The sequence below is a fragment of the Aethalodelphis obliquidens genome, unplaced genomic scaffold (genome assembly GCF_003676395.1).
Source record: "Aethalodelphis obliquidens isolate GAN/ISIS:26980383/991018 unplaced genomic scaffold, ASM367639v1 scaffold100, whole genome shotgun sequence".
Classification (NCBI taxonomy): domain Eukaryota; kingdom Metazoa; phylum Chordata; class Mammalia; order Artiodactyla; family Delphinidae; genus Aethalodelphis; species Aethalodelphis obliquidens.
In genome coordinates, this window is record NW_020838044.1 from 1862292 (window position 1) to 1889233 (window position 26942).

Below are 26942 nucleotides of genomic sequence, written 5' to 3' on the forward strand. Positions count from 1 at the left end.
GCAACCCCTTCAGCCCGCCCTCCTGTACCTGCCTTCTATTGGTTGGTCGGAGTTCCCGCCGAGGTGACTGGGCCAACGCGCTTCCCCCGCCCGGCCTCGGTAGTTCCAGAGAGGGCGGGACAAAGGTCGTTCTTCCGCTTTTAATTGCTTGTGGTTGCTAGGGGCGCTCGGAACGGTAGGTGTGTGGTGAGAGTTCACGTTTTAGAGACGTTGTGAAGCCATCCCAAGATTGGCAACTGGGGAACTTGTATGGAGAGTCGGTCTGTCTGAACCCTGGTTTGATAGGTCCCTCGCCGACTCCCGCAATCCCCGCCAGAGCACGTTGGTCCCAGTCTCTCTTCGCTCTTCACCTGCCCGGCCTTTGGCGGGACTCCTCGCTTTTCCGGCTCCGGCGCGGACTTCCTCCAGGTGCTGTGTGACGGCCTCCAGGACTCGACCTGGGAGGTGATGAGGTGCGCTCCGGTGCGTCTGAGCGGGCGCCGGGGGCGAGTCCAGTCGCTTCAGCACTCCCCTCTCATGGCTCGTTTGTTGAGAAAAGTTGGTGAGTTCTAGTCGGTAGGAAAGTCTTCAAGTTTCCGCACGGTCAAGGTAATTTTACTAGCATTTCCTTCCATTTCTCCCCGCTGCCCCCAGTACAGGCTTTCGACCTGGTGACCCAGAGCTCTGGATGTGGGATTCAAATTGTTCACTGTTTTTCTGTTATTCATGAATTAGCTGAAGGTGCCGTCTTTTTTGTGCTTCATGCTTCCATTCCCTAAGCATAGGAGAGCAACTTCACAGCTTCATAGAAAGACTGTAAATGAATTATGTGTTCAAGAAAGATAACCAGTTAGGGAGTCATTTAGTGGGCAGTGTATGACTGAAAGGGAAACGCAAGGGTTCCGATTCTGGTTAAAGATATACCACTGGTCAAGGCCTTAACCTCTCCAGGCCTGTCTCTCTCAAGTTAAGTTCATAACTTAGCCTTAGATTAGGTTTGTAAATGACCAAGGCAATTCAGTGGTAGGGGAAATGTAGAAATAAGCCTTTTGGGTATTGACATCTGTTTTGCCCAACATTTATTTCTTTCCCTCGTAAATTCGACAGGAATTTCGTTTTGTGGTCCCTAGCCAATAAGAAGTTTGGCACCAGTAAAACTGAGGAGAAATTCCAAGTGGCAATCCTCAGGGACATTTTAGATTTCTGAGAAAGGAATGGTATCCTTTAGTTTCTGGTCAGCTTAATGTGCCCTTTCTATTAAAAAATTTTAGTTAATTTCAGTATGCCCTCTCTTTTGAAGTTCTCTTGAAATTAATATATAGTAACTACCTATATACCTACATAAATATTACCTATGTACCTATATAGGTACTTGAGCATAATAGTATTTCCTGAACACCCAGGGATGCAAGGTGCTCTGCAGCCCTTACTCATATCAGATGTGGTGGTGAATGTCTCACAAGATTATTTGAATGTAGACTCCTCTGGGTAAATGTGTTTGTGCCTTATATATCATAAGTGAAAGGGAGCCACAGGTAGCTCTCATTGTGGATAAGAAGGGAAATCTTGGTTTCTCCCAAGAAAGTGGACCATTATGGAATAAAAATCCAGCACCTACGGACTTCCCCGGTGGCGCAGTGGTTAAGAATCCGCCTGCCAACGCAGGGGACGCAGGTTTGATCCCTGGTCCGGGAAGATCCCAGAAGATGCCGCAGAGCAACTAAACCCGTGCGCCACAACTACTGAGCCTGAGCTCTAGAGCCCACAAGCCATAACTAGTGAGCCTGCACACCACAACTACTGAAGCCCGCATGCCTTTGAGCCCTTGCACTGCAACTACTGAGTCCATGTGCTGCAACTACTGAAGGCTGCACGCCTGGAGCCTGTGCTCCACAACAAGAGAAGCCACCGCAATGAGAAGCCCATGAACTGCAACGAAGAGTAGCCCCCGCTTGCCACAAGTAGAGAAAGCCTGCGTGCAGCAACAAAGACCCAATGCAGAAAAAATATAAATTAAAAAAAAAATCCAGCACCTAGTATAGTTTCTTGCCTATAATCAATTCCATTCAATAAATGCTTCATTAAAAGTTGAACCAGCTGTCCCTCTGAAAAAATGAGCCACAGAAGACAGAAAGGAAAGGAATGGAGTAAAGCATGAGAGAATGAGCTAGATTCAGAAACTGAGAAAGGTGTATAAACATCTCGGAGAGCTAGGCACATGGCTCCTGGAGCAAAATAAAGTGTGGCAGAATGGTCAGGGTGGACTGGAGACACTACTGGAGAAACCAGTAAGAACTGATCCCCAAACTGAATTCTTTATGTTCCTGTAACTGTCTAACTTATAAATGACTGAACATGGCTAATGTGCTTCATTGCTGTAATGTTTGGGTCTCTGATGGGCAGTTTTGGCTGGAGAACCCATCATCCTAGCTTGAACTTTCTTCAAATTGTGCTGTGGTCTGAGACCCTGCCTACTCTCAATCCTTTCTTTTCCCTCTCCTTCATAGGTGTCAGGCCTGAGTCACAGTTTGCAGACTCTCCCACCTTCCCTTGCTCCCTTCCCTTTTATCTTTCACAGATAGTTCCCCTAAAAATATCTTGCATGTTGTTATGAATTGTGTCCTTCCCAAAATCCATATGTTGAATCCCTAAACCCACAATACTGCAGAATGTGAGTGTATTTGGAGATGAGTCCTTTAAAGATGTGATTAAGTTAAAATGAAGGTGTTAGGTAGGGTGAACCCTAATCCAGTTTGGCTGATTGCTTATAAGAAGAGGAAATTTGGACACGTAAGGAGACACCAGGGGCATGTTTGCAGAGGAAGGGCCATGTGAGGACACTGTGAGAAGGTGGCCATCTGCAAGCCAAGGACAGAGGCCTCAGAAGAAACCAAACCTGTTGACACCTTGATCTTGGACCTCTAGCCTCCAGAAATAAAGGAGAAATAAATTTCTATTGTTTAAGCCACCCAGTCTGTGGTATTTTGTTATGGCAGCCCTGGCTAATACACATGTCAAATCCCACCTTGGCAACTGCCTCTCAGAGGGCCCTAACTAGCACAAGTGGTACCAGGAGAGGTCCAAGAAAACATAATAAGTTGAAGTTTCAGGACTGGCACACTCATTACCTCATAAGCAAAGACGATGCTATCCTGAGCAGTTTAGGGGCATGGGTAGCTCCTAGCACAAGGTGGTGACCCAGTTGCTAAAGATTTAATCAGTAGTGACCTGGGAAAACATCCCAGTGGAGGAGAAAGCCCTTGCAGATAGAATTTCAGGCATGTGAAATATATGAGTGGGAACATGCCTACAAGGACAGTGGAGTTGGCTGGTTACTGCTAAGTTGTATTGACACTCTGAAAAGGAATAAGGAGAAAGCAAGGGTTCTCCCTGGGTTAATGCCTAAGTGTGAGAGACAGAAAACCTCTTTAGTAGCTTACAAAGAGGCTTTTATGTCCTATAGTGGAAGAGCTGACACAGTTAAGCCACAGACTCAGGTCGTGATAGAGGCAACAGAGTTCCAGAGACATTTAAATGTGCAACCAAAGCAGGTCAGGGCCCTGGTTGCAAAAACCTGAAACCCTGAAACAAGGGATAGGACTTCTGGATGGACATCTGTAAGGATGTTAGTTCTGCAAACCCACATGAACTTACAAAGTTTGCAGAGGTGGTTCACCTCTTCGTATTATTCTCTGCATGCTGAAAGACACTGCAGAGCCACTGCCCCATGAGGCAACATTGAAGTTGCCCCTACTTCCTGTCCTGGCTGCCAGGCCAGTAACTAGAGTTAAATCCTAACAAAACCCAGCTGAGGGACTTCCCTGGTGGCACAGTGGTTGAGAGTCCGCCTGCTGATGCAGGGGCCATGGGTTCATGCCCCGGTCCGGGAAGATCCCACATGCTGTGGAGCGGCTAGGCCTGTGAGCCGTGGCTGCTGAGCCTGCATGTCTGGATCCTGTGCTCTGCAGCAGGAGAGGCTACAACAGTGAGAGGCCTGCGTACCACAAAAAAAAAAAAAAAAAAAAGAACCCGCCTGCCAATGCAGGGGACGTGGGTTTGAGCCTTCGTCCAGGAAGATCCCACATGCCGCGGAGCAACTAAGCCCGTGCACCACAACTACTGAGCCTGTACTCTAGAGCCCGCGACCCACAACTACTGAGCCTATGTGCCACAACTACTGAGGCCAGTGCGCCTAGAGCCCATGCTCCACAACAAGAGAAGCCACCGCAATGAGAAACCTGTGCACTGCAAGGAAGAGTAGCCCCTGCTCGCCACAACTAGAGAAAGCCTGTACGCAGCAGCAAAGACCCAACGTAGCCAAAAATAAATAAATAAATTTATATTAAAAAAAAAAACCCAGCTGAGAACATACTGGGCCTGATAACGGAGGAAAGAGATTAAATACAAAGAGCTGTAAGAATTAGCTCGCATATATAGACAGAAGCCAGGGGAGTACCCTGCAATTGAAATTTGAGGTTGCTTGATCAAAGTGGCTGGAATATAAGACTAGACAATCAGGAATTCATTGAATTGGGAGCACTTTCTTGAGGCACAGGATTTAACACCCTGGCAAGAACTCTTGGGGATGAAAAAAACTCACTGCCGGGAGGCTTTTAGAAACCTAGAGAAAGTGACAGCCAATGCTGAGTAAAGTAGAAATGCCCCAGTTGCCCTGGCATATGATACAATAATGAAAAAAAAGACAGGAAAGTGGGCATGCAGGAATAGGTTTGTGAAGCCAGAAGACCCATCAGAAGATTATGTTCAACAGGAAGGCCCAGAAAACACACCATTCACTGAGGCCATCAGAAATCTGGTGAGGGGCAAGAGCATCACCAAGAAGTTCTCTGCTGCCTGGGCTGACAGTAGAAACAGTCACAGAGCTGGGGCTCATTAATAACTATGGGAATGATATTCCCCTTCCCCCAGGTAAGAGAGACCAGATGGTGGCACTTAGTCACCAGAAGCCAGGAGGCTACAATTATGACAAAGACCAACAACATCTGACAAGAGTGGCAACCAAGGGGGCCTGACCCACAGCGAACTGTGGAGATGGATATAGAACTTGGCATCTCTAGGGGCAAAGTTAACATCTACAACCAAAAAAAGGCCAAAATGGAGAAGCAAGAGCCTGAGTATGGTTCCCCCCCACTGCACCAAAAGTCATTATCCCTTGTTCAGTGTCTGGATTTGAGCCACTCTTCAGATCTGAAACCCATTGACTTAAGAGGTGGCAGATCCTGCAGCACTGCAGCAAGTATACATGTAATGATTCCTCAGTCCTTCCCCAAAGAGACCTGTGGCCATTTACTTTGGTGACTGTACACACTGGGGAAGAGGAATAACCAGAAAATTTACTCAGAGTCTGAGTTGACATCAGTACCCTGAGACCCAAAGCATTGTCGTGGCCCCTGTTAGAGTGGGGGCTTATGGGGGCCTTGTAGTAAATGGGGTCCTGGCTAAAGTCCAGCTTACAGTGGGTCCATTGTGTCTATGCACCCACCCGATGGTGATTTCTCCGGTTCCTGTGTGTGTAATTGGAATTGATATATTTGGCGGTTGGAGTGATACCTACCTACATTAAATCCTTGACTTGTGTGAAGTAAGAGCTATCATAGTGGGGAAGGCCAAGTGGAAACACTCACCCCTGGCCAACATAGTGAATTAAAAAAACAAATATCACATACCAGGGGCATAATGGAAATTAGTGCCACCATTAAAGACCTAAAGAATGTGGGTGGAGGGAGGATGGTCCCTATCATGTCTCCACTTAATTAGCCAGTCTGGCCCTTGCAGATGGATCCTGGAGAATGACTGTAGACTACTGCAGGCTTCAGTAGTTGACCCATTACATAAATAATATTATGCTTGTCAGACAAGCACAAGAAAGAGGTGGCTAGTATGCTGGAGGTATTGGTAAGACCAGTGCTCCAGAGAGTAGAAAAATGCTACAAAGATTCAAGGACTTGCCACTTTGGTGAATTTTTAAGGGTCCACTGGTTAGAGGTGTGCTAGTAGTATATCCTTCCAAGTAAAAAACAAATTGTTGCATCTTGCATCCCCTACCACAAAGGAGAATTCACAGGGCTTGGTAGTTCTCTATGTTCTGGAGCAACACATTCCATACCTGGGAATACTGCTCCAGCCCATATACCAGGTAGTATTGAAGATTTCCAGCTTTGTGGCCCAGAACAGGAGAAGGGCTCTTCAGAAGGTCCAGGCTCCTGTACAAGCATCTCTGCCACTTGGCCATATATTCCAGTAGACTCTTTTGTATTAGAGGTGTCAAGAATGGGAAAAGATGCATTTTGGAGCTTGTGATAGTTAATTTTATGTCAACTTGACTGGGACATGGAGTACCCAAATAATATGGTCAAACATTTTCTGGGTGTGTTGGGGTGGGGGGTGTTTCTGGATGAGATTAACGTTGGACTGGTAGAATGAGTAAAGCAGATTGCCCTCCCTAATGTGGGTGGGCCTCATTCAATCAATTGAAGACCTGAATAGAACAAAAAAGCTGAGTAAAAGGGAATTCCTCCTGCCTGACTGCATAGCTAGGACGTTGGTCTTTTCTAGCCTTCAGACTTGGACCAAAACATCAGCTCTTCTTGGATCTTGAGCCTGCCGACTTTCAGACTGGAACTTATACCATCGGTGTCCTGGTTCTCAGGCTTTTGAACTCAGACTGGAACTAAACATTGGTTCTCCTAAGTCATCAGCTTGCGGACTGCAGATCTTGGGACTTCTCAGCCTCTCTAATCATGTGAGCCAATTCCTTATAATAAATCTACATCTATATCTATATCTAACTCCTATTGGTTCTGTTTCTCTGGAGAACCCTGACTAATAGAGATACTATCAGTGGAGTGCAGCTGTAAAAAATAACTAAAAATATGGAAGCAGCTTTGGAACCGGGTAATGGGTAGAGGCTGGAATAATTTTAAGTTACATGCTAGAAATATGGACATTATGGGCAAATCTAGTGAAATCTCAAACGGAAATGAGGAATATGTTATTGGAAACTGGAGGAAAGGCGATCCCTGTTATAAAATGGTAAAGAACTTGGCTGAACCGTGTCCTAGTGTTTTGTGGAAGGTAGAATTTGAGTGATAAAATTGGATGTTTAGCTGAGGAGATTTCTAAGCAAAGTATTGAAGGAGGGGCTTGGTTTCACCTGATTGCTGGCAGTAAAATGTGAAAGGAGCGAGATGAATTAAAGAAAGAATTGTTAAGCAAAGAGGAACCAGAACTTGATGATTTGGAAGATTCTCAGCCTATCCATATTGCAAAAAATGAGAAAGCATGTTCAAATACCAATGGTGTGATGAGATTATCACTTGATAAGGAGTTTACAGGATTACATGAGCAGAAGCACTGCCAGTTTGAACTGAAGGGGACAGAGATGGGGAAAAATGAAGGACGGCTGTTAGATTTATTGAATTGGACAGGACAGAGTGATAGATGATCACCAGGGCCACTGCCTCAGTTTTGACAGGCAGGCGGCTTCTGCCTGAAGCCTTGGGAGTGGGACTACCCAGCAAAGCCTTGGGGGTGATGCTGCCACCCCACTGGACCTGGATGGCTGAGCACTGAGCCAGAGGATTATTCTCAAACCTTAAAGATCTAATGGAATTTTCTTGCTAAATTTTGAACTTGCTTAGGACGCATCCCCCCTTCCTTCTTTCCTGTTTCTCCCTTTTAGAATGGGAATGTCTATCCTGTGCCTCTCCCACCACTGTATTTTGGAAGCACATAACTTGTCTGATTTTACAGATTCACAGCTGGAGAGGAATTTTGCCTCAGGATGAATCATACCTTGAGTCTCACTATATCTGATTTAGATGATATTTAGATGAGACTTTAGAGTTGATACTGGAGTGAGTTAAGACTTTGGAGGCTATTGGGATGGAATAAATGTGTTTTGCATTTAAGAATGACATGAATTTTAGGGGCCAGGGGTGGAATGTTATGGACTGAATTTGTCCCCCTGCCCAATTCTTATGTTGAAGCCCTAACCCCCAATGTGATGGTGAAGAAGAGATACCAGAGAGCACTTTCCGCCCACCCCATGAGGACAGAGTGAGAATGAGGAGGTGGCTGTCTCCAAATCAGGAAAAGGGATTGCCAGAGCCTGAACATGCTGGCACCCTGATCTCAGACTTCCAGCCTCTAGAACTGTGAAAAAATGAGTGTCTGTTGTTTAAGCCACCAAGTCTATGGTATTTCGTTATAACAGCCCAAACTGACTTAAGACAGAACTTATGGTAAGCCTCAGTGGAAAAATCACAATGCAGTCACTGGAACTTGAGCAAGGCCATGCCATCTGCAGCAGAGAATTATATATGTTTTAAGAAACAGCTACTAATGTGATACTAGGCCTTGGAAGAAACCGAACACTTAACCATGGGACTCCAAGTAGTCATGTGTCCAAAACTGCCTGTTACGGCCTTGGTTCTTTTGGTGTTCAGATGGACCCAGCAGCATTTATTGTAAGATGGAAATGGTGCATCTGAGATGGAGCTCAAGCACAACTGAGGTACTTGTAAGCTGCATGACCAGGTAGTCCAGACCCGCATGTCACCCACCACAACTGCACCAATACCATGACCAGCTGAAGGAGGGGTAAAGCCTGAGTTTGGTTTATGGGTGAGTCAGCTTAAGATGTGGATGTAAGCCAAAGTTAGATAGTGGCCGCATTATAGTCACATACTTGAGAAGCTTTGAAAAATAGTGGAGAGGAAAAATCTTCCTAATGGGTAGAGTTAGAAACATTGTCCCTGGTCATCTGGTTTGTGTATAAGGAGAAACAGACTGAAGTAAGAATATATATAGATTCTTGGGCATGTGTCAATGGCCTGGCCCGCTGGTAAGGGGCCGGGAAGAAAAAAGACTGGAAGACCAAAGACAAGAAGGTCTAGGGTAGAGTCTTGTGGGTGAATATACATGAGTGGGCATGAAGTGTGAAGATTTTTGTATCATATTTTGCACCCACTAGGGAAGAGGTACTAAACAATTAAGTAGAGAAAATAACTCATGTAGTTGTCATTACCAGCCTTAATCATTGGCTACCTTGGAACCAGCCTGATGGGCACTGTTGTGGGTTATATTGTATCCCCCCCAAATTCATACGTTGAAGTTCTAATCCCCAATACCTCAAAATGTGACATTTGGAAATAGGGTTCTTGCTGTTGTAGTTAGTTAAAATGACATCATACTGGAGTAGGATGGGCCCCTAATTCAATGTGACTGGTATCCTTATAAACAGAAGGCCATATGAAGACAGAAATATGCAGAGGGAATGCCATGTGAAGATAAAAACAGAGATTAGGGTGATGCAGGAGAAGCCAAGGAACACCAAAGAAGCTAGGGGAGAAGCATGGAACAGATTTTCCCTCACAGCCCTCAGAAGGAACCAAGCCTACTGACACCTTGGTCTCAGACTTCTAGCTTCCAGAATTGTGAGACAATAAATTTCTGTTGTTTAAATCACCAAATTTGTGGTACTTTGTTAACGCAGCCCTAAGAAACTAATACAGACACATAAATGGTGTGGCCTCAGTGGTAGAGATAGAAGCTATATATGGGCCCAGAAAGTATGGACTCCAACTTTTTAAGGCTGATCTAGCTACTAATGCCTAAATGTCCAACATGTCAGCAATAGAGACCAATGCTGAGCCCCCAAAATGGAGCAATTACTCATGGAGACAGTTGGCTACTTGGTGACAAGTTGACTACTTTGAGTCCCTTCCATTCTGCGGGGGCCAGTGCTTCATTCTCACAGTGATAGATAGCTATTCTGGATATGGGTTTTCCTTTCCACCAACAGATCCTCAGCCAACATTACTGAATTGGGATTTGTGGAGTGTCTGATCCACAGGCACAGAATCCTGCATAACATAGCATCCAACCAGGGCAACTGCTTCATGGTAAAAGAAGTGCGAGAGTGGACCCATGACCTAGTACCACACCAGCCAGAAAAAGCTGACCTGATAAAGAGCTGGAATGGCTTTCTAAAGTCTCAAGTGAAATGCCATTCATTTCACTTATTCATTATTCCAGCCTCCCACATGCTGCAGAGGCAACTCTGAAAAAACAAGATGCTATCATTCAGGATATGTTATACACATTAAATCCCAGGCCTTTATGAACCCAATAGGAAAAGTACATGGGTCCACTAACCAAGGAGTGGATGCAGGAATAGCTCCATTTACCTTTACTACCAATGACCCACTAGAGGATTTTGTGCTTCCTGTACCCACAAACCTGGGATATATAGGGCTGGAGGTACTGGTCCCCAACGGGATTGCACTCCTGTTAAGGGACACAGCAAAGGCCCCATTGAACTGTAAGCTATGACTGCTGCTGGGGCACTTTGGACTCATTATTCCAGGGACCAGTAGGTGAAAAGAGAAGTCACCATCATGACAAGGATAACTGACCCTGATCAGTAGGAGAAGGTATCATGGCTTTTTACAGAATCCATGTGATCCACTTGGGCATCTCCTGATACTCCCTTGCCCCACTGTAACTGTGAACACATGCAGCAACTCTGGACTAAGAAGTGTGTGGTTACTAGGAGCTCAGTCCCCTCAAGAATAAGGGTTTGGATTATACCATCACATAAGCCACCAAGACCTGCTAAGATGAAAACTGAGGGTGAGGGGAATTTAGAGTGGATAGTGGAAAAGGGAGAGAATGAGTATCAACTGTGGCCTCCAGACCAATTTCTATAGTTCATTCCACTAACCTTCCTCTTTCAAGTTTCTCATCAGGAAGAGAGGCCCATGGAAACCATGGAAGAGCTTCTCCCCAAACCAACAAGAAGAAGTGTACAGATCAGTGGGTCAAAGGAGTAGACTGTGGTGTTTCTGAAAATGTGCCACTGGATTTCCTGCTGTGCATAGCATAGTTAACTGATGAACCCAGATACTGATCTGGATCCACCAGTGTGTTCACATCTGAGGCCACATTTCCCACAACCTACTCCTACCTAACTACTGAGCATGGTGGAGTAATAATGCAGGTTCATTCCTTCCAGACTTGGGACTCCTCTAATGGGACACTTTGGCTTGAGAACTACTGTTGGGATTCAGAGCTCAGAGGGAAATTGAGAGAAAGGAAATTTTTGCAAAGACAGTTTAAAAAGAAAATAAAGGGACTTCCCCGGTGGTGCAGCGGTTAAAAATCTGCCTGCCAATGCAGGGGACACGGGTTCGAGCCCTGGCCTGGGAAGATCCCACATAATGCAGAGCAGCTAAGCCTGTGTGCCACAACTGCTGAGCCTGCGCTGTAGAGCCCGTGAGCCACAACTACTGAGCCCGCGAGCCACAACTACTGAGCCCATGAGCCACAACTACTGAAGCCCGTGCGCCTAGAGCCCGTGCTCCACAACAAGAGAAGCCACTGCAATGAGAAGCCCATGCACTGCAACGAAGAGTAGCCCCCGCTCACCACAACTAGAGAAAGCCTGCGTGTAGCAGCGAAGACCCAACACAGCCAAAAATAAATTAATAAATTAATTTTTAAAAAAGAAAATAAATATAAAATCAGAAATTGATAAAAATAGAAAGCAAAAAAATGAGAAAATCAACAAGAGCAAAACTTATTAATCTCCAAAAAGACAAAAAATTAATCACCTAGCAAGGCTAATCAAGGAAAAGTTTAAGAGAACACATTACTAATATCAGCAATAAAATAGGGGCATCACCACAAGTCCTATAGCTATTAAAAATATAAGAGGATACAACTTTATACCAATAAATTTGGCAATTCAGATGAAGTGGAAAATTTTATTGAAAAATAAAGCTTATCAACACTGAAACAATAACAAACAGGAAATTCTATATTTTGTATTTTAAAGGAATTGAACTAATCATTTAAAACCTCTCTACAAAGAAAACTCCAGATAGCATCACTGATGAATTCCTTCCAACATGTATATTTCTTTCAGAAAGGCATAAAAGGCATATTCACACTTCCTGATGCTTATATATCACACAGTCTATTTGTGGATTAACTTCCCCCTGCTCCATGTCTCATTCATTTAGCACCTACTATGCATTATGTTAAGAGTTGTAGAAACGAAGATGGATAAAGCTTTTGGCAGAGGGAGCCTTCAGGTTGGTGGAAGAAGCAGATATATAACGTAAATGCAATGAAATAAGTGCTAATGAAGATTTTTGTAAAGTACTATGAGAGATGGGTGTGAATCCAGGGAAGGAAAGGCTTTAACAGGCATGAGAAGTGAAACAATATGCCATATGCTGTTGTCAAAAAAAATTGATACCTCAGGATTATTCCTTGGCTTCTGCTTTTCATTCTTCCTAATTTCATCCACTCTCATATTTGTCCCTTTCATATATAATTTAATCATTACAAAAGTTGTATCTCTAGCCTCTACCCTCTCTTGAGCTCCAGGCCTAAATATTCAAATATCCAGACAACTCACCTACTCAAGGACTTTGCTTCCACACTTATTCTCCTCTCTCTCCTGCATCACCAGTCCTCCCTCCCTTCTTGAAGAAACCCTCCCTTGATGGCATATGTCTCTTCGGCTACTACACTACTTTTCTGCTCCCCTTTATATAGAGAATCCTCTCACTTTCTTTCTACTGCATCTTAACCTTTTATGATACTTAAAAACTTTTTTTTATAAATTTATTTCTTATTGGCTGTGTTAGGTATTCGTTGCTGCGCGTGGGCTTTCTCTAGTTGCAGCGAGCAGGGGCCACTCCTCGTTGCAGTGCGCAGGCCTCTCACTGCAGTGGCTTCTCTCGCTGCAGAGCACAGGCTCCAGGCATGTGGGCTTCAGTAGTTGCAGCACGTGGGCTCAGTAGTTGTGGCTCACGGTCTCCAGAGCACAGGCTCAGCAGTTGTGATGCACGGGCTTAGCCGCTCCGCAGCATGTGGGATCCTCCCAGACCAGGGATTGAATCCTTGTCCGCTGCATTGGCAGGTGGACTCTCAACCACTGCACCACCAGGGAAGCCTGATACTTAAAAACTTTTATGAGTCTTTTATCCCTGCTACTCTTCTAAGACTACCTTTACCTGGCTTCTACCCTCTTGATCACTACTACTGTAGTCCAAACCACCATCATCTCTCACCTAGACTTATCAAGGTCACCAATAACCTTCGTGTTGCCAAATCCAATTCTCAACTTACTTGACCTAACAGCAGCATTTAAGCAGTTGATCATTTCCTCTTTCTTGAAAGACTATCTTTACCTGGCTTCTACCCTCTACTGATTTTCTTCTCACTTCACTGGACACTTCTCAGTCTCTTTGTTGGATCTTCTTTCTCTTCTCAACCCTTAAGTATTAGAGTATTCTAGTGTTCCATCCTTGGACTTCTACTCAGTTTTAGCTTACACTCATCTTAGAAAATCTTAACCAATTCCATCATCTTAAATGTCACCTATAAGCCAATAAATCCAAAAATGTATATCTATAGATTTAACCTCTCCCCTGAACTCCAGACTCATATCTCCAATAACTATTCTACTTGGAAGTCTAACAGTATTCCAAACTAAACATGTCTAAAATCAAACTCTTGAGTCCCTGTTTATCAAACCTAATTCCCTTCAGTCTTCTCCATCTCAGTAACTGGCTCTGTGATTCAGCCTGTTGCTCAGGCCAGAAATATTGGGGTCATTGTTGACTGCTCTCTTTTTCTACTACCCTCATTCAATCCATCATCACATTGCATCAGCTCTGCCTTCAAAATATATCCCAGGGCTTCCCTGGTGGCGCAATGGTTAAGAATCTGCCTGCCAATTCAGGGGACGTGGGTTCAAACCCTAGTCCGGGAAGATCCCACATGCTGTGGAGGAACTAAGTCTGAGTGCCACAACTACGGAGCCTGCGCTCTAGAGCCCGTGAGCCACAACTACTGAGCCTGTGTGCCACAACTCCTGAAGCCATCATGCCTAGAGGCCATGCTCCACAACAAGAGAAGCCACTGCAATGAGGAGCCTGTGCACCTCAACGAAGAATAGCGCCTGCTCACCACAACTAGAGAAAGCCCACATGCAGCAATGAAGACCCAACACAGCCATAAATAAATAAATACATTTATAAAAAAATATATATATATCCCAAGTCTGATCAGTTCTCACTAACTTGATCACTACTACTCTAGTCCAAACCGCCATCATCTCTTACATAGATCCCTTCCTTGTAACTGGCTACCCAGCTTCCACACTTCCCCCATGATAGTCTTTTGGGAGTGATCCTTTTACAGTATAAGTTAGGATATGGTACTCCCCTATTCAAAAATCCTCCAACGATTCACATCACACTTAAAATAAAACCCAAGGTTTTTTCCATGATCTACGAGGTCTTTTGCTATATTCTGACATTATCTTCTCCCATTCTCCCCTTCCTTTTTTTTGTGCTTCAGTCACACTAGTCTCATTGTTATTCCTCAAATATATGACAAGCACATTCCCATCTCTGGACATTTGCACTTGCTGTTCACTCTGCCTAAAATACTCTTTCTCCAGATATTCACATGGCTCATTTCTCTGTTCAAATGTCACCCCCTCACAGGGACTACTTCATCTAAAATAACTCCTTCATTTGCTGGGATTTTACTCTGCTCTATTTTCTTTCATAGCTTGTAACATTAAAGGGATTATATCATGTATGCATTTGGGTTTTTTTAATTATTTTTTTTTATTTTTTAACATCTTTACTGAAGCATAATTGCTTTACAATGGTGTGTTAGTTTCTGCTTTGTAACGAAGTGAATCAGCTATACATATACATATATCCCCATATCCCCTCCCTCTTATGTCTCCCTCCCACCCACCCTATCCCACCCCTCTAGGTGGTCACAAAGCACCAGGCTGGTCTCCCTGTGCTATGTGGCTGCTTCCCACTAGCTATCTATTTTATGTTTGGTAGTGTATATATGTCCATGCCGCTCTCTCACTTTGTCCCAGCTTACCCTTCCCCCTCCCCGTGTCCTCAAGTCCATTCTCTAGTAGGTCTGTGTCTTTATTCCCACCCTGCCCCTAGGTTCTTCATGACCTTTTTTTTTTAGATTCCATATATATGTGTTAAAATACGGTATTTGTTTTTCTCTTTCTGACTTACTTCACTCTGTATGACAGATTCTAAGTCCATCCACCTCACTACAAATAACTCAATTTTGTTTCTTTTTATGGCTGAGTAATATTCCATTGTATATATGTGCCACATCTTCTTTATCCATTCATCTGTCGATGGATAGTTAGGTTGCTTCCATGTCCTGGCTATTGTAAATAGAGCTAATGAACATTTTGGTACATGACTCTTTTTGAATTATGGTTTTCTCAGGGTATATGCCCAGTAGTGGGATTGCTGGGTCATATGGTAGTTCTATTTGTAGTTTTTTAAGGAACCTCCATACTGTTCTCCATAGTGGCTGTACCAATTCACATTCCCACCAGCAGTGCAAGAGGGTTCCCTTTTCTCCTCACCCTCTCCAGCATTTATTGTTTGTAGATTTCTTGATGATGGCCATTCTAACTGGTGTGAGATGATATCTTATTGTAGTTTTGATTTGCATTTCTCTAATGATTAATGATGTTGAGCATTCTTTCATGTGTTTGTTGGCAATCTGTATTCCTTCTTTGGAGAAATGTCTATTTAGGTCTTCTGCCCATTTTTGGATTGGGTTGTTTGGTTTTTTGATATTGAGCTGCATGAACTGCTTGTAAATTTTGGACATTAATCCTTTGTCAGTTGCTTTGCTTTTGTTTATTGGATATATTATCTGCCTTCCACACTAGAATGCAAGCTCTATAAGGGCAAGGATTCATGTTTTGTTCAGTCACCAAGTCCTATCAATTCTACCCCTTAGAAATATCTTCATTCCATCTTCTCCATTATCACTACCTTCGCCTTAATTCAGTTGCCATCACCACTTGCTAGGACTATTATAGTATTCTCCTACTTGACTTTCTGCCTTCACCTTCTTTTGATGTCTTTCTCTCCCATTACTTACCAGTTTGATAGCACTGTAGTTGATATGTATTCATGTCTCTCCTATGTAGAATCCTTTGTAGGGGACACCCTCTTTGCCTACTGGATAAAATTCAAGCCCCTCAACACAGCATCCAAGTCACCTCCTGCAACCTCCTCACCTTTACCAGCAGCACCAAACTGCTTATATCTCCTCATGTCCTTGCCTGTGTCCTTGGGACATACTGGTTCTTCTACTTAAATGTCCTTTCCTGACTCTCAGAGATAGATAAATATTTCTTCCTTTGGCCATACTTCTATTGCATTTATTATACTGTGGTGGAATTTTTTTCTTTTTTTGCTTACATGTAGGTCTCTTATTAATCTATGAGCTCTTAAGGGAAGAGAGTTGTGTTTTATTCAGGCCACAGCTTCTGTCACACAATAAGGGGTAGATGAAGATTGGAGTAGGGCATGGAGAACGTTCACAGTAGAAGGGACTGTGTGTGTAAATACTCTGAGGCATGAGGGGGCTTTGTACCAATTCACATTCCCACCAGCAGTGCAAGAGGGTTCCCTTTTCTCCTCACCCTCTCCAGCATTTATTGTTTGTAGATTTCTTGATGATGGCCATTCTAACTGGTGTGAGATGATATCTTATTGTAGTTGGTGCATCCTGGTGCAGGATGGCTGCCAAAAGAGAGAAGGGCTGTGTGACTGACCCAGTGAATAAAGGGGAGAGCGGCAGGAGGCAAGCTAGAAAGACTGTGGGAACCAGATCACGCAAGGCCCTTGTCGAACATGCAAAAGATCTTGAACATCATCCTATGAAGCCTCTAAAAGATTTTAAGGAGAATAAAGGTAAAATTTGCACTTAAAAAAAAAACCCTCATGAAGCTTGCTATGTAAAGAATGGATTGAATGAGTACAAGAACAAATAGAGAGAGACCTTTTGGACACTAGTGCAGTCATCCAGGTGAAAAGGGATGATGCATTGGCCTGGGTTGGCAGCAGTGGGGATAGTGAAAAGTAAACAGATTCAAGATATATCTTGGAGGTAAAATGAACAGGACTTAATAGGACAAAAGGGGGTGAGGAAGATAGATGGCACAACTGAATGGCTGATGGTATCATTTGCTGAAATGCAGATTTGTCCTAGGAAGTTCAAAGGAGCAATAGCTAAGTTTTGAGAAGTTGAGTTTGAGATGCCCGAGTATGAGACATATAAAGGGATATGCTGAAAAGGCGGCTGAATATGGAGGTATGAATTTCAGAAGAGAGGTCTGAGCTGGAAGAATAGCTAGGAGTCATGAGCACACAGACTGTGTCTAAAGCCATAAGAGTTGATACGAGAGCCAAGGAGACATGGTAGCATGAAAACAGAAGAGGATTATGGATGATGCAGAGTTGAGAAGAAATTCATTGGATTGGAGATAATGAGAACAGGAAGCTAAGAGGCCACATGGACTTTATAATTGCCCAGGGGAGTGGCAGAAGTTGAGGGGACAGGAAGGCCATGAGCCAGGTGCTTGCAGATCTTCAGAGAATGAGAAAAGTGGCCAAGAGTTTGGAAGATCATTGCATTCAGAAGGGAGAAAAGATGAATGGATAGATGACATGAACCTGAAAAAGGCACATTTTGCAAGAGGGAGAGGGAATAGTGACGAGAAACAACCTAAATTTCCCCTTAATTGTATTCTCTGTTTCAGATAATGAGGATCTTCAAGAATGTCTTCGAACTGCAGGTTAAATAGGCTCAAAGAAATCCCACCCCTATTGTTCCAGACTAAGCCCATCCCCTGGGGCTTAATCAAGGCAGAGAAGCTGCCAGAGCGAGGAGGTCTAACCTGTGGGAAGGTGGCATGGAATAAGAATGGCAACTAAGAAGCTGTACTAAGAGTTCAGGTGAGAGCAGGTGAGAGATTGAATGAATGCAGAGGCAGAGGGGACAGCAGGGAGAGAGAGCTTGAGGAAACATCTCTAACATAGCTGGAGACTGAGTTCAATCATGTGACCAATGATCCAATCAGTCATGCCTTCCCAGTGAAATCCCAATAAAATGTCTTGATGCTGAGGTTCAGAGGAGTCCCTGGTTGGTGAACACGGGTGTGCTGGGAAGGTGACATGTCCTGGCTCCCCAGGGAGAAGATATGGGAGCTCCATGTTGAAGACCCTCCCAGACCTCACCCTATGTGTCCCTTCATTTGGCTGGCCCTGGTTGTATCCTTTAAATAAAACTGTAATTGTTAAGTGCAGTGCTTTTCTGAGTCATTTAGTTCTGTGATTTATTCTTGTGAATTATTGAACCTGATGGGATAATGGGAACCCTTGAATTTCTGCCAGTTGGTCAGAAGTGTGGGTGACCTGGGGACTCTCAAAGTGTGGATGGCATCTGAAGTAAGGGCAGTCTTGCTGAGGACCGTGCCCTTAAACCTGCGTAGTCTTACACTACCTCCAGGTGGTTAGCATCAGAATTGTATTCAGTTGGGGTTTGTGTTAGAGTAACAGGTAACAAACAGAGAATTCTACTCAAACTGACTTTAAAAAGTGAAGGGAATTTATTGGTGCACATTACCAAAAACGTCCACAAGTAACATGGCTTCAAGCATGGCTTGACCCAGCAACTCAAATAATGTGACCAGGACCTAGTTTTTCTCTCCTAGTTTTTCCTGAGACTGGCGTCATCCTCAGCAAACTCTCCCTTCCTGGTGCAGGATGGCTGCCAATAGTTCCTGAAGCTATGTGCATGTGGATTTACATCCAATTAAGAGAGAGATTTTTATTCATTCAAATAGATGTTCAAGAATTGAGTATAACTGGCCAAAATTGGGTCATATTCCCATCCTTGAATGAATTATTATGACCAGAAATAGTGCCATAAGTCAATCAGAACCTACTTCTAAAACCAGAGGTGGGATTTATCTTACTTAAACCATTTGGCCATAAATGGCTTGCCTTATACAAAATCTGGGTACTACTGTTGGAAAAATGGGGAAATAAATACTATGGAAGCAATCAGTAATGGAACCGTGTTCAGTTGATATTTATTTAATTGACATCTCATTTTGAAAATTAGCTGCATTCTGGAAAACAATCCCAGATTCCTTTAGTTCTTAAATTCTACACTTAAGGGTTGTTCTGTCTGTACTCCAGGTGGCTTAGATACCTTGTGAGGTTCTCTTTACAACCTAATGATTTGCTGGTACAATCCCAAATGAGAGAAATACAGCTTGTCAGATTATGGTACAATTCATCTTCTCCAGAGATCATTTATGTGACAACTTAATTATTCAGAGAATAAAACCCTAAGAGGTGCCCACACTTAAAGAGCTGACAGAAGATGATTCTGCAGAACATCTCCATGCCCTCAGTTCTGAAAAATCACTTGAAACTACTGAAAGAGATGTCACAAAGTTTACGTACCAGAGTTCATGGACTTTATTTATGGGCAACATTCTTCGATCCTCTCTTAGAGTCAATTTGCCATGATTCTAGGTGCAGTTCTAACAGGTTTGTTATCTGATGTAATGATCATCTTTGTTTTTGCTTGTTCACTGTTCTTTATTTAGGCAAAAGCACCCTGATTTTCCGTTGGGGAAACTAGTTCTCTCTAACTTTCAGTTTTGTGGTTTTGATAGGACTGATACTACCCACAAGGTCGAAGAATGAGTACAAGGATCTGGCCAGTCCCTTGGCCACACCGTGACTGATTCTGAAATGGGAATGTGGCCCAACCTGGGCTATTGAGAGCCCTACCCAGAACTTCGCCTGCAACTCTTATGGGGTTGCTAGGTTGTTACGATGTTAAGACCAGACATGTTGTTGGGCTATCAAGGGGGAGAATCCAGCTGGAAAATGAAACCGACATAGAGAGAAAAGCAGAGGAGAGATAGACAGAGACAGAGGCAGAGAAGGAATCCACTTCTGATGTTATTTGGGCCCCTGGAACGAGTCATGACTAAAACTCTTGGATGTTTCAGTTACAGGAGGCAACAAATTTCCTTTTCTGCTTAAGCCTGTTTGAGTCAGGTGTCTGCACTAAAGTAGTTTAAACTAATTCATCTGGTTTTCTGCAACAAGCAAATTGGAAGCAACAACAGAGGAGGGTTTTTGCTTGGAGGCATATGAATCAGCAGCAGTTTCACTAATTTTTAAAGAATGTTATGAATTCTGCACACTTAATGAAATAAAATCCAATATTTTGGTACTTGGTGCTGACACCAAAGGAAAGCAAAGGAAAACTACAAAATCTCTCTCTCTAATTTAAAAAAAAAAAAAAAAGAAAGAAAAAGAAAGAAAGCAGTTTGGGATCCAGATCATGACATCATATCTTACAGTACAGGACAATGTTTGATAGTCCTGATGTGACATTCCCTATTTTTATACCTGTCATCAATGGTCTTTCACACTTAAAACCATCTTTGATTCCTCTCTTAGTGAGTAGTTACAATACTAGAGCAAAATTATATTTTTAAACTTTCTGCTTTAATTTCCTGCAAAGCCAAAATACTGGATTTTTTTACATGTTTAGAATTTATAAAGTTTTAAAAATATTAATGTAACTAAATATTATTTAACACATTTAAAAACAAAAATTGTAAACAAATTACAAAATATCCTTCTGGCCACTACTGGCTCTGCTGCTTTCTGCAACTTCACTTCTACCCCACACATATCCATACACATCATCTATGATGTAGCTGGTTAGGAAGAGCTTCTAGACTTTCCTGCCCAGTTTAGCAACCCATAGGGTTTTCAGGACTACTTCTTCTGATTGAAAATGATTTCTCTCCTGTGAGCCCAAAAGAGATGGCCCTAGCTGGGTCTGACTCTTCTCCATCCCCTATGGGGAGATTTCCTACTTCAAAGACTCCTCCTTTTTAGTCCTCGCTCAGCATTTTTGCTGAGAGAGCGTAGTGGAGGATGAAGTTTGTAAGAGATGAAGTTTGGAAGAGGTAGGGAGTTACTGGAACGGGGTGGTAAGGAGGGGATGGGAGGGTTTATGGTGATAAATGGTATTGGTTTATGGTTAGTGATGAGGAGGAGGTTAGAGCAGGAGGAGGAAGGAGGGTTTGAAGAGGACCTAAGAAGAGTAAATAAAGCTGCTGACTGAGGTCTAAAATAATGGTATTACACCAGTAAAAATACCTTAATTTCAGTGCTTAAAAATAGCACAGTATATGGGTACACTGGAATATAGAAAACAGTAATGCAATCATGATTCCCTCTTCCCTGACCTTCAGTCAGAGTGCCTCTAAATCTTGTTAATTCAATTTCAGACACATGCCACTCCACCTGGAGATTCAACTTCCTGAAGTATTCTTGGCACAAACCTTGAAAGGCTCTGGTTCTGTTTTAAGAAGGAAAGCCATGTACTTACATCACTTATACACACTGCTGCCAGATTAATAGTTCTGAATCACAGTTCTACCACAGAGCAACGAATATTTATTGAATATTTGGTATGTGGCAGGCACCAGGCTCTCTTTATATTACCTTATTTAACCTTCATAACAGCCCTTCGTAGTAGATACTGTCATTAACCCCATTCTGTAGATAAGAAAATAGAAGCTTAGGAAAATTAAGTCTCTTGAAAAGGAAACATAGCTCCTAAGTGGCAGAACTACGTTTGGAACTAATCTGTCTCACTCCACTTGGGTCCTTAACCTCTATTCTTTTTTTTTTTTTTTTTTTTTTTTGCGGTATGCGGGCCTCTCACTGCTGTGGCCCCTCCCATTGCAGAGCACAGGCTCCGGATGCGTAGGCCCAGCGGTCATGGCCCACGGGCCCAGCCGCTCCGCAGCATGTTCTATCCTCCCAGACCGGGGCACGAACCTACGTCCCCCGCATCGGCAGGCAGACTCTCAACCACTGCGCCACCAGGGAAGCCCTTAACCTCTATTCTTTATCACCTCTTCTGCTCAAAATCTGAGTGAGTAGTCAATAAAGTCTAAGGGCTTATCACTTAAGGCCCTTACCCCCAACTGCCATTCCAATTTTATTTTCTACTATGGCCCTTCATACATCTGATTTTCAGGGCAAATAGAAGTATTTGTTGATCACCAATATGCCTCAGCAATACACACTTCCATGTCTTTGTTTATGGAGGAATGTTTTCTCTGTGTCACTGGTTCCAGAAAAAAATAGAAATATTTAAATCACTGTTTCACACAATAATTGTCATAGTTTTTATTTTCCATTACAATAACAGCCATTGATTTTTACATATATACATATATACACACACATATATATATTTCTTCCCTTAAAATAAACTATTTTCTTCTGAAGTATGTACAAAGATTAAGTGGTTTGGAAATGTATTAGGCCTTTACAAATTGTTTATAAATCCAAATCCAACAGAATTAGGATTCCAAATAGTAGAAATCATTTTACCAGAAGTCCAAAAAGTCTTCAGGGTCTCCCAAGATTATCTAAAATAAACACAGAAACAAAAAACTATTCAGGACAGAAATTTGGCAAGTGGTCAGTCTCCTTTTGTAGGGTGCCTCTACTCCTAACAGGCATAATTTTCGAAAAAAAAACCTGCTGTGGAATAAATTTCATGGATTAAAAAAAATGCTGAGTGACGTTACCTTGAATGTACAGTCGATTTGGCCACAATACAGCTTCAGCTTTTTAAAAAGCAGTAGCTCTCCAGAAAACAGAAAGAGAAGGGAAGATTTTTCCAACTTATTTTAGGAGGCTACCATTACCTTGATAACAAAACCAAAGAGAGTCCAAAAAAGAAAACTACAAACAAATAGCCCTCATGAACATAGATGAAAAAAATCCTCAACAGGGGAATTCCCTGGCGGTCCAGTGGTTAGGACTCGGTGCTTCCGCTGCATGGAGCCAGGTTCGATCCCTAGTCAGGGAACTAAGATCTTGCATGCCGTGCACTGGCATGGCCAAAAAAAAAAATTCTCAACAGAATTTAAAAATTGAATTCAACAATATATAATATACACATATATATTATAGAATATATATACGTAAAGAATAACACATCATGACCAAAAATTCAAAGCTGACTGATTCAGTATTCAAAAATCAGTCAATAGACCCACAAAAATATAGTCATTTGATCTTTGACAAAGAAGCAAAGGCAATTCAGTGGAGAAAAAATATGCTGTTCAACAAATGGTGCTGGAAAAACTGGACATCCATGTGCAAAAAAAATGAATCTAGACACAGACTTTATACTCTGCACAAAAATTAACTCGAGATTATAGACCTAAATGTAAAATGCAAAACTATGAGACTCAGAAGATAACATAGGAGAAAACCTAGATGACTTTGGGTTTAGTGAGGTCATTTTAGATACAACACCAAAGGCATGACTCATGAAAGGAAAAATTGATGCAGACTTCATTAAAATTTAAAACTTTTAAAAAAGTTTAAAACTTTTTTAAAAAGCTATGCAAAAAACACTGTCAAGAGAATGAGAAGACAAACCTAACACTGGGAGAAAAAATTTGCAAAAGACATATCTGATAAAGTATTGTTATCCAAAATATACAAGAAACACTTAAAAGTCAACAATAAGAAAATGAACAACCTGATTTAAAAATGGGGAAAAGATCTGAATAGACACTTCACCAAAGAAGATATACAGATGGCAAGTAAGCATATGAATAGAGGCTCAACATAACATGTCATTAGGAAATTGCAAATTAAAACAACAATGGGATACCACTATACACCTATTAAAATGGCTAAAATCCAAAACACTGACAACACCAAATGCTGGCAACGATGTGGAGCAACAGGAGCTCTCATTCATTGTTGATGGGGCTGCAAAATGGTACAACCACTTTGGAAGATAGTTTGGCAGTTTCTTATAAAACCAAACATACAATATGGCAATTGAACTGTATTTGCCCAGAGGAGTTGAAAATTTACATCCACACAAAAACCTGCACGTGGACATTTATCGTAACTTGATTCATAGCTTCCAAAACTTGGGAGCAATCAAGATATTCTTCAGTAGGTGAATGGATACACAAACTGTGACAATGGACTACTATTATTCAGCGCTAAAAAGAAATGAGCTATCAAGTCATGAAAAGACATAGAGGAAACTTATGTATTATTATATATATTTCACTTATATTACTAAGTGAGAGAAGCCAATCTCAAAAGGCTACATAATGAATGATTCCAACTGTATGATATTCTGGATAAAGCAAAAATAGGGAGGCAGGAAGATCAGTGGTTGGTTGCAGGGTGGGGTGGAGGGAGGGATAAACAGATAAAACACAGGATATCTTTAGGGTAGTGAAATTATTCTGCATGATACTATAAGAGTGGATACATGTCATTATACATTTGTCAAAATCCATAGACTATATAATACAAAGAGTAAACCCTAATGTAAACTATGGACTTTGGTTGATAATGATGTCAGTGTTGACTTATTGATTGTTACAAATAAATGTACCATACTGATTCGGGATGTTGATGATGGGAGAGGCTGCATGCAGGGAGGGGATAGGGAGGCGGGAATTCTCTGCAGTTTCTGCTCAATTTTACTGTGAACCTAAAACTGCTCTAAAAATAAAGTGTATGTATGTATGTGTGTATATATGTGTGTATATATATATATATATATATATATGTACGTATGTGTGTGTATACATACACTTTATTTTAAAATTATATACATTTTATATATGTATTTATGTATCCTTTTAATATTCTAAAAAATATATCAGTGTAATCTACCATACTTGTCATAATTGTCCAAAGAAGAAAAAATACATTATCAATTGATGCAGAAAAAGCATTTGACAAAATTCAACATCCATCCATGATTAAAAACTCTCAGCAAACTAGAAATAGAAAGGAACTTCGGACTTCCCTGGTGGCACAGTGGTTAAGAATCCGCCTGCCAACGCAGGGGACATGGGTTCAATCCCTGGTCCAGGAAGATCCCACATGCTATGGAGCAACTAAGCCCATGCGCCACAACTACTGAGCCTGCGCTCTAGAGCCCACAAGCCACAACTACTGAGCCCACGTGCCACAACTACTGAATCCCGTGTGCCTAGACCCCGTGCTCCACAACAAGAGAAGCAACCGCAATGAGAAGCTCGCACACCACAATGAAGAGTAGCCCCCGCTCACTGCAACTAGAGAAAGCCTGCGTGCAGCAACGAAGACCCAACGCAGCCAAAAATAAATGAATAAATTAATTAATTTTAAAAAAGAAAAAAAGAAAGGAACTTCCACAAGCTGATAAAGGGCATCTATAAAAAAACCTAGAGCTGATATCATATGAAATGGTGAAAAGCTGAATACTTTCCCCTAAGATCAGGAACAATGCAATGATGTCCACTGTCACCACTTCTATTCAACATCATACTGAAAGTCCTAGCCAGTGCAATAAGGCAAGGAAAATAAATAAAAGGCATACAGGTTATAAAGGTAGAAGTAAAATGTTCCCTATTTGCAGACAATGTAATTGTCTACATAGAAAATCCTAAGGAACCTACAAAAAACTCATGGAACTAAAATGTGAGTTTAGAAAGGTTACAGGATACAAGGTCAACAGAAAAAATCATATTTCTACATACTAACAATTGTCAAAAGGAAACTTAAATTTTAAATTATATAATTTATAATGGCTCCCCCCCAATTAAATTCTCGGGAATAAATCTACCAAAACATGTACATGATCTGTATGCGTAAAACTTCAAATGCTGATGAAACAAATCAAAGACCTAAATTAATGGAGAGGCATGCCATGTTTATGGATTGGAAAATGCAACAGGGAAATGATGTCAGTTTTGCCTAAATTGATCTGTAGATTTAATGCAATTCTAATCAAAATCCCAGCAGAATTTTTTGAAGATATGGACAACCTGATTTTAAAATTTATTTTGAAAGGCAAAGGAGCTAGAATAGCTAAAACAATTTTGAAGAAGATGACTAAAGTTGGAGGAATTATATCACCCTATTTTAAGATTTACTTTAAAGCTACAGTTTCCAACACAGTGTGGTACTGGCAAAGGCATAGATACATAGATTAGACAGACAGTCCAGAAATAGACTCACACAAATATGGCCAACTGATTTTTTTACAAAAGTGCAAAAGCAATTAAATGGAGAATGAATAGTCTTTTCAAAAAATGTTGTTAGAACATTTGGACGTCTACATGCCAAGAAAGAGAGAGAGGAGAAGGAGGGAGGAAGGAAGGAAGGAAGAAATAAGGAACCTTGACCTAAATTTCATACCTTATACAAAAAATAACTCAAAAATATCTAAATGGAAAGCATAAACTATAAACATTTAGGATAGAACATAGGAGAAAATACATGTGACCTAGGGTTAGGCAAAGAGTTCTCAGACATGATGCCAAAATCATGATCCATTTTTAAAAAAAGATGAATTAGACTTCACAAAAGTGTAAAATTTTGCTCTGCAAAAGACACTTAAAAGAACGAAAAGACAAACTATAGACTGGAGAAAATATTAGCAAATCACATATCCAACAAAGGACTTGCATTCAGAGTATATAAAGAATTATCAGAACTCAACTGTAAGAAACAACCCAACTAAAAAATGGGCAAAGGACTTGAACAGACACTTCACCAAAGAAGATACACAGATGGCAAATAAGCACATACACAACGTTCAACATCGTGAGCTATTGGTGATGCAAATTAAAATGGCAATAAGGTACCACCACGTACCTTTTAGAATGGCTAAAAAAATTCTGACAGTACCAAGGTCTGGAGAAGATGCAAAGCACCTGGAATACATTGTTGGTGAGAAAGCAAAACGATAAGCCCACTCTGGAAAACAGTTCGGTAGTTTCATATAAAGTTAGACATATAATCTAGAAATCCTACTTCTTGGTATTTATCCTAGAAATAAAGACTTACTTCACTCAAAAACCTGTACAGAAAATGTTTTTTTTAACAGCTCTACTCATAATAGTAAAAAAATAAAATGGAAATAACCCAAATGTATTTTGGCAGGTGAATAAACAGTGATGGATCATATTTTGT

The 26942-nt window shown here is 41.8% G+C and overlaps 1 long non-coding RNA gene across 1 annotated transcript; it reads left to right on the forward strand.

Annotated features, from left to right (window-relative positions):
• Positions 1–36: 36 nt before the first annotated feature.
• On the forward strand, positions 37–18181 carry LOC113614581 (uncharacterized). The gene is made up of 3 exons (XR_003430679.1): positions 37–588; positions 6556–6742; positions 17636–18181. It is a non-coding gene; the product is annotated as an uncharacterized LOC113614581 (long non-coding RNA).
• Positions 18182–26942: the final 8761 nt, after the last annotated feature.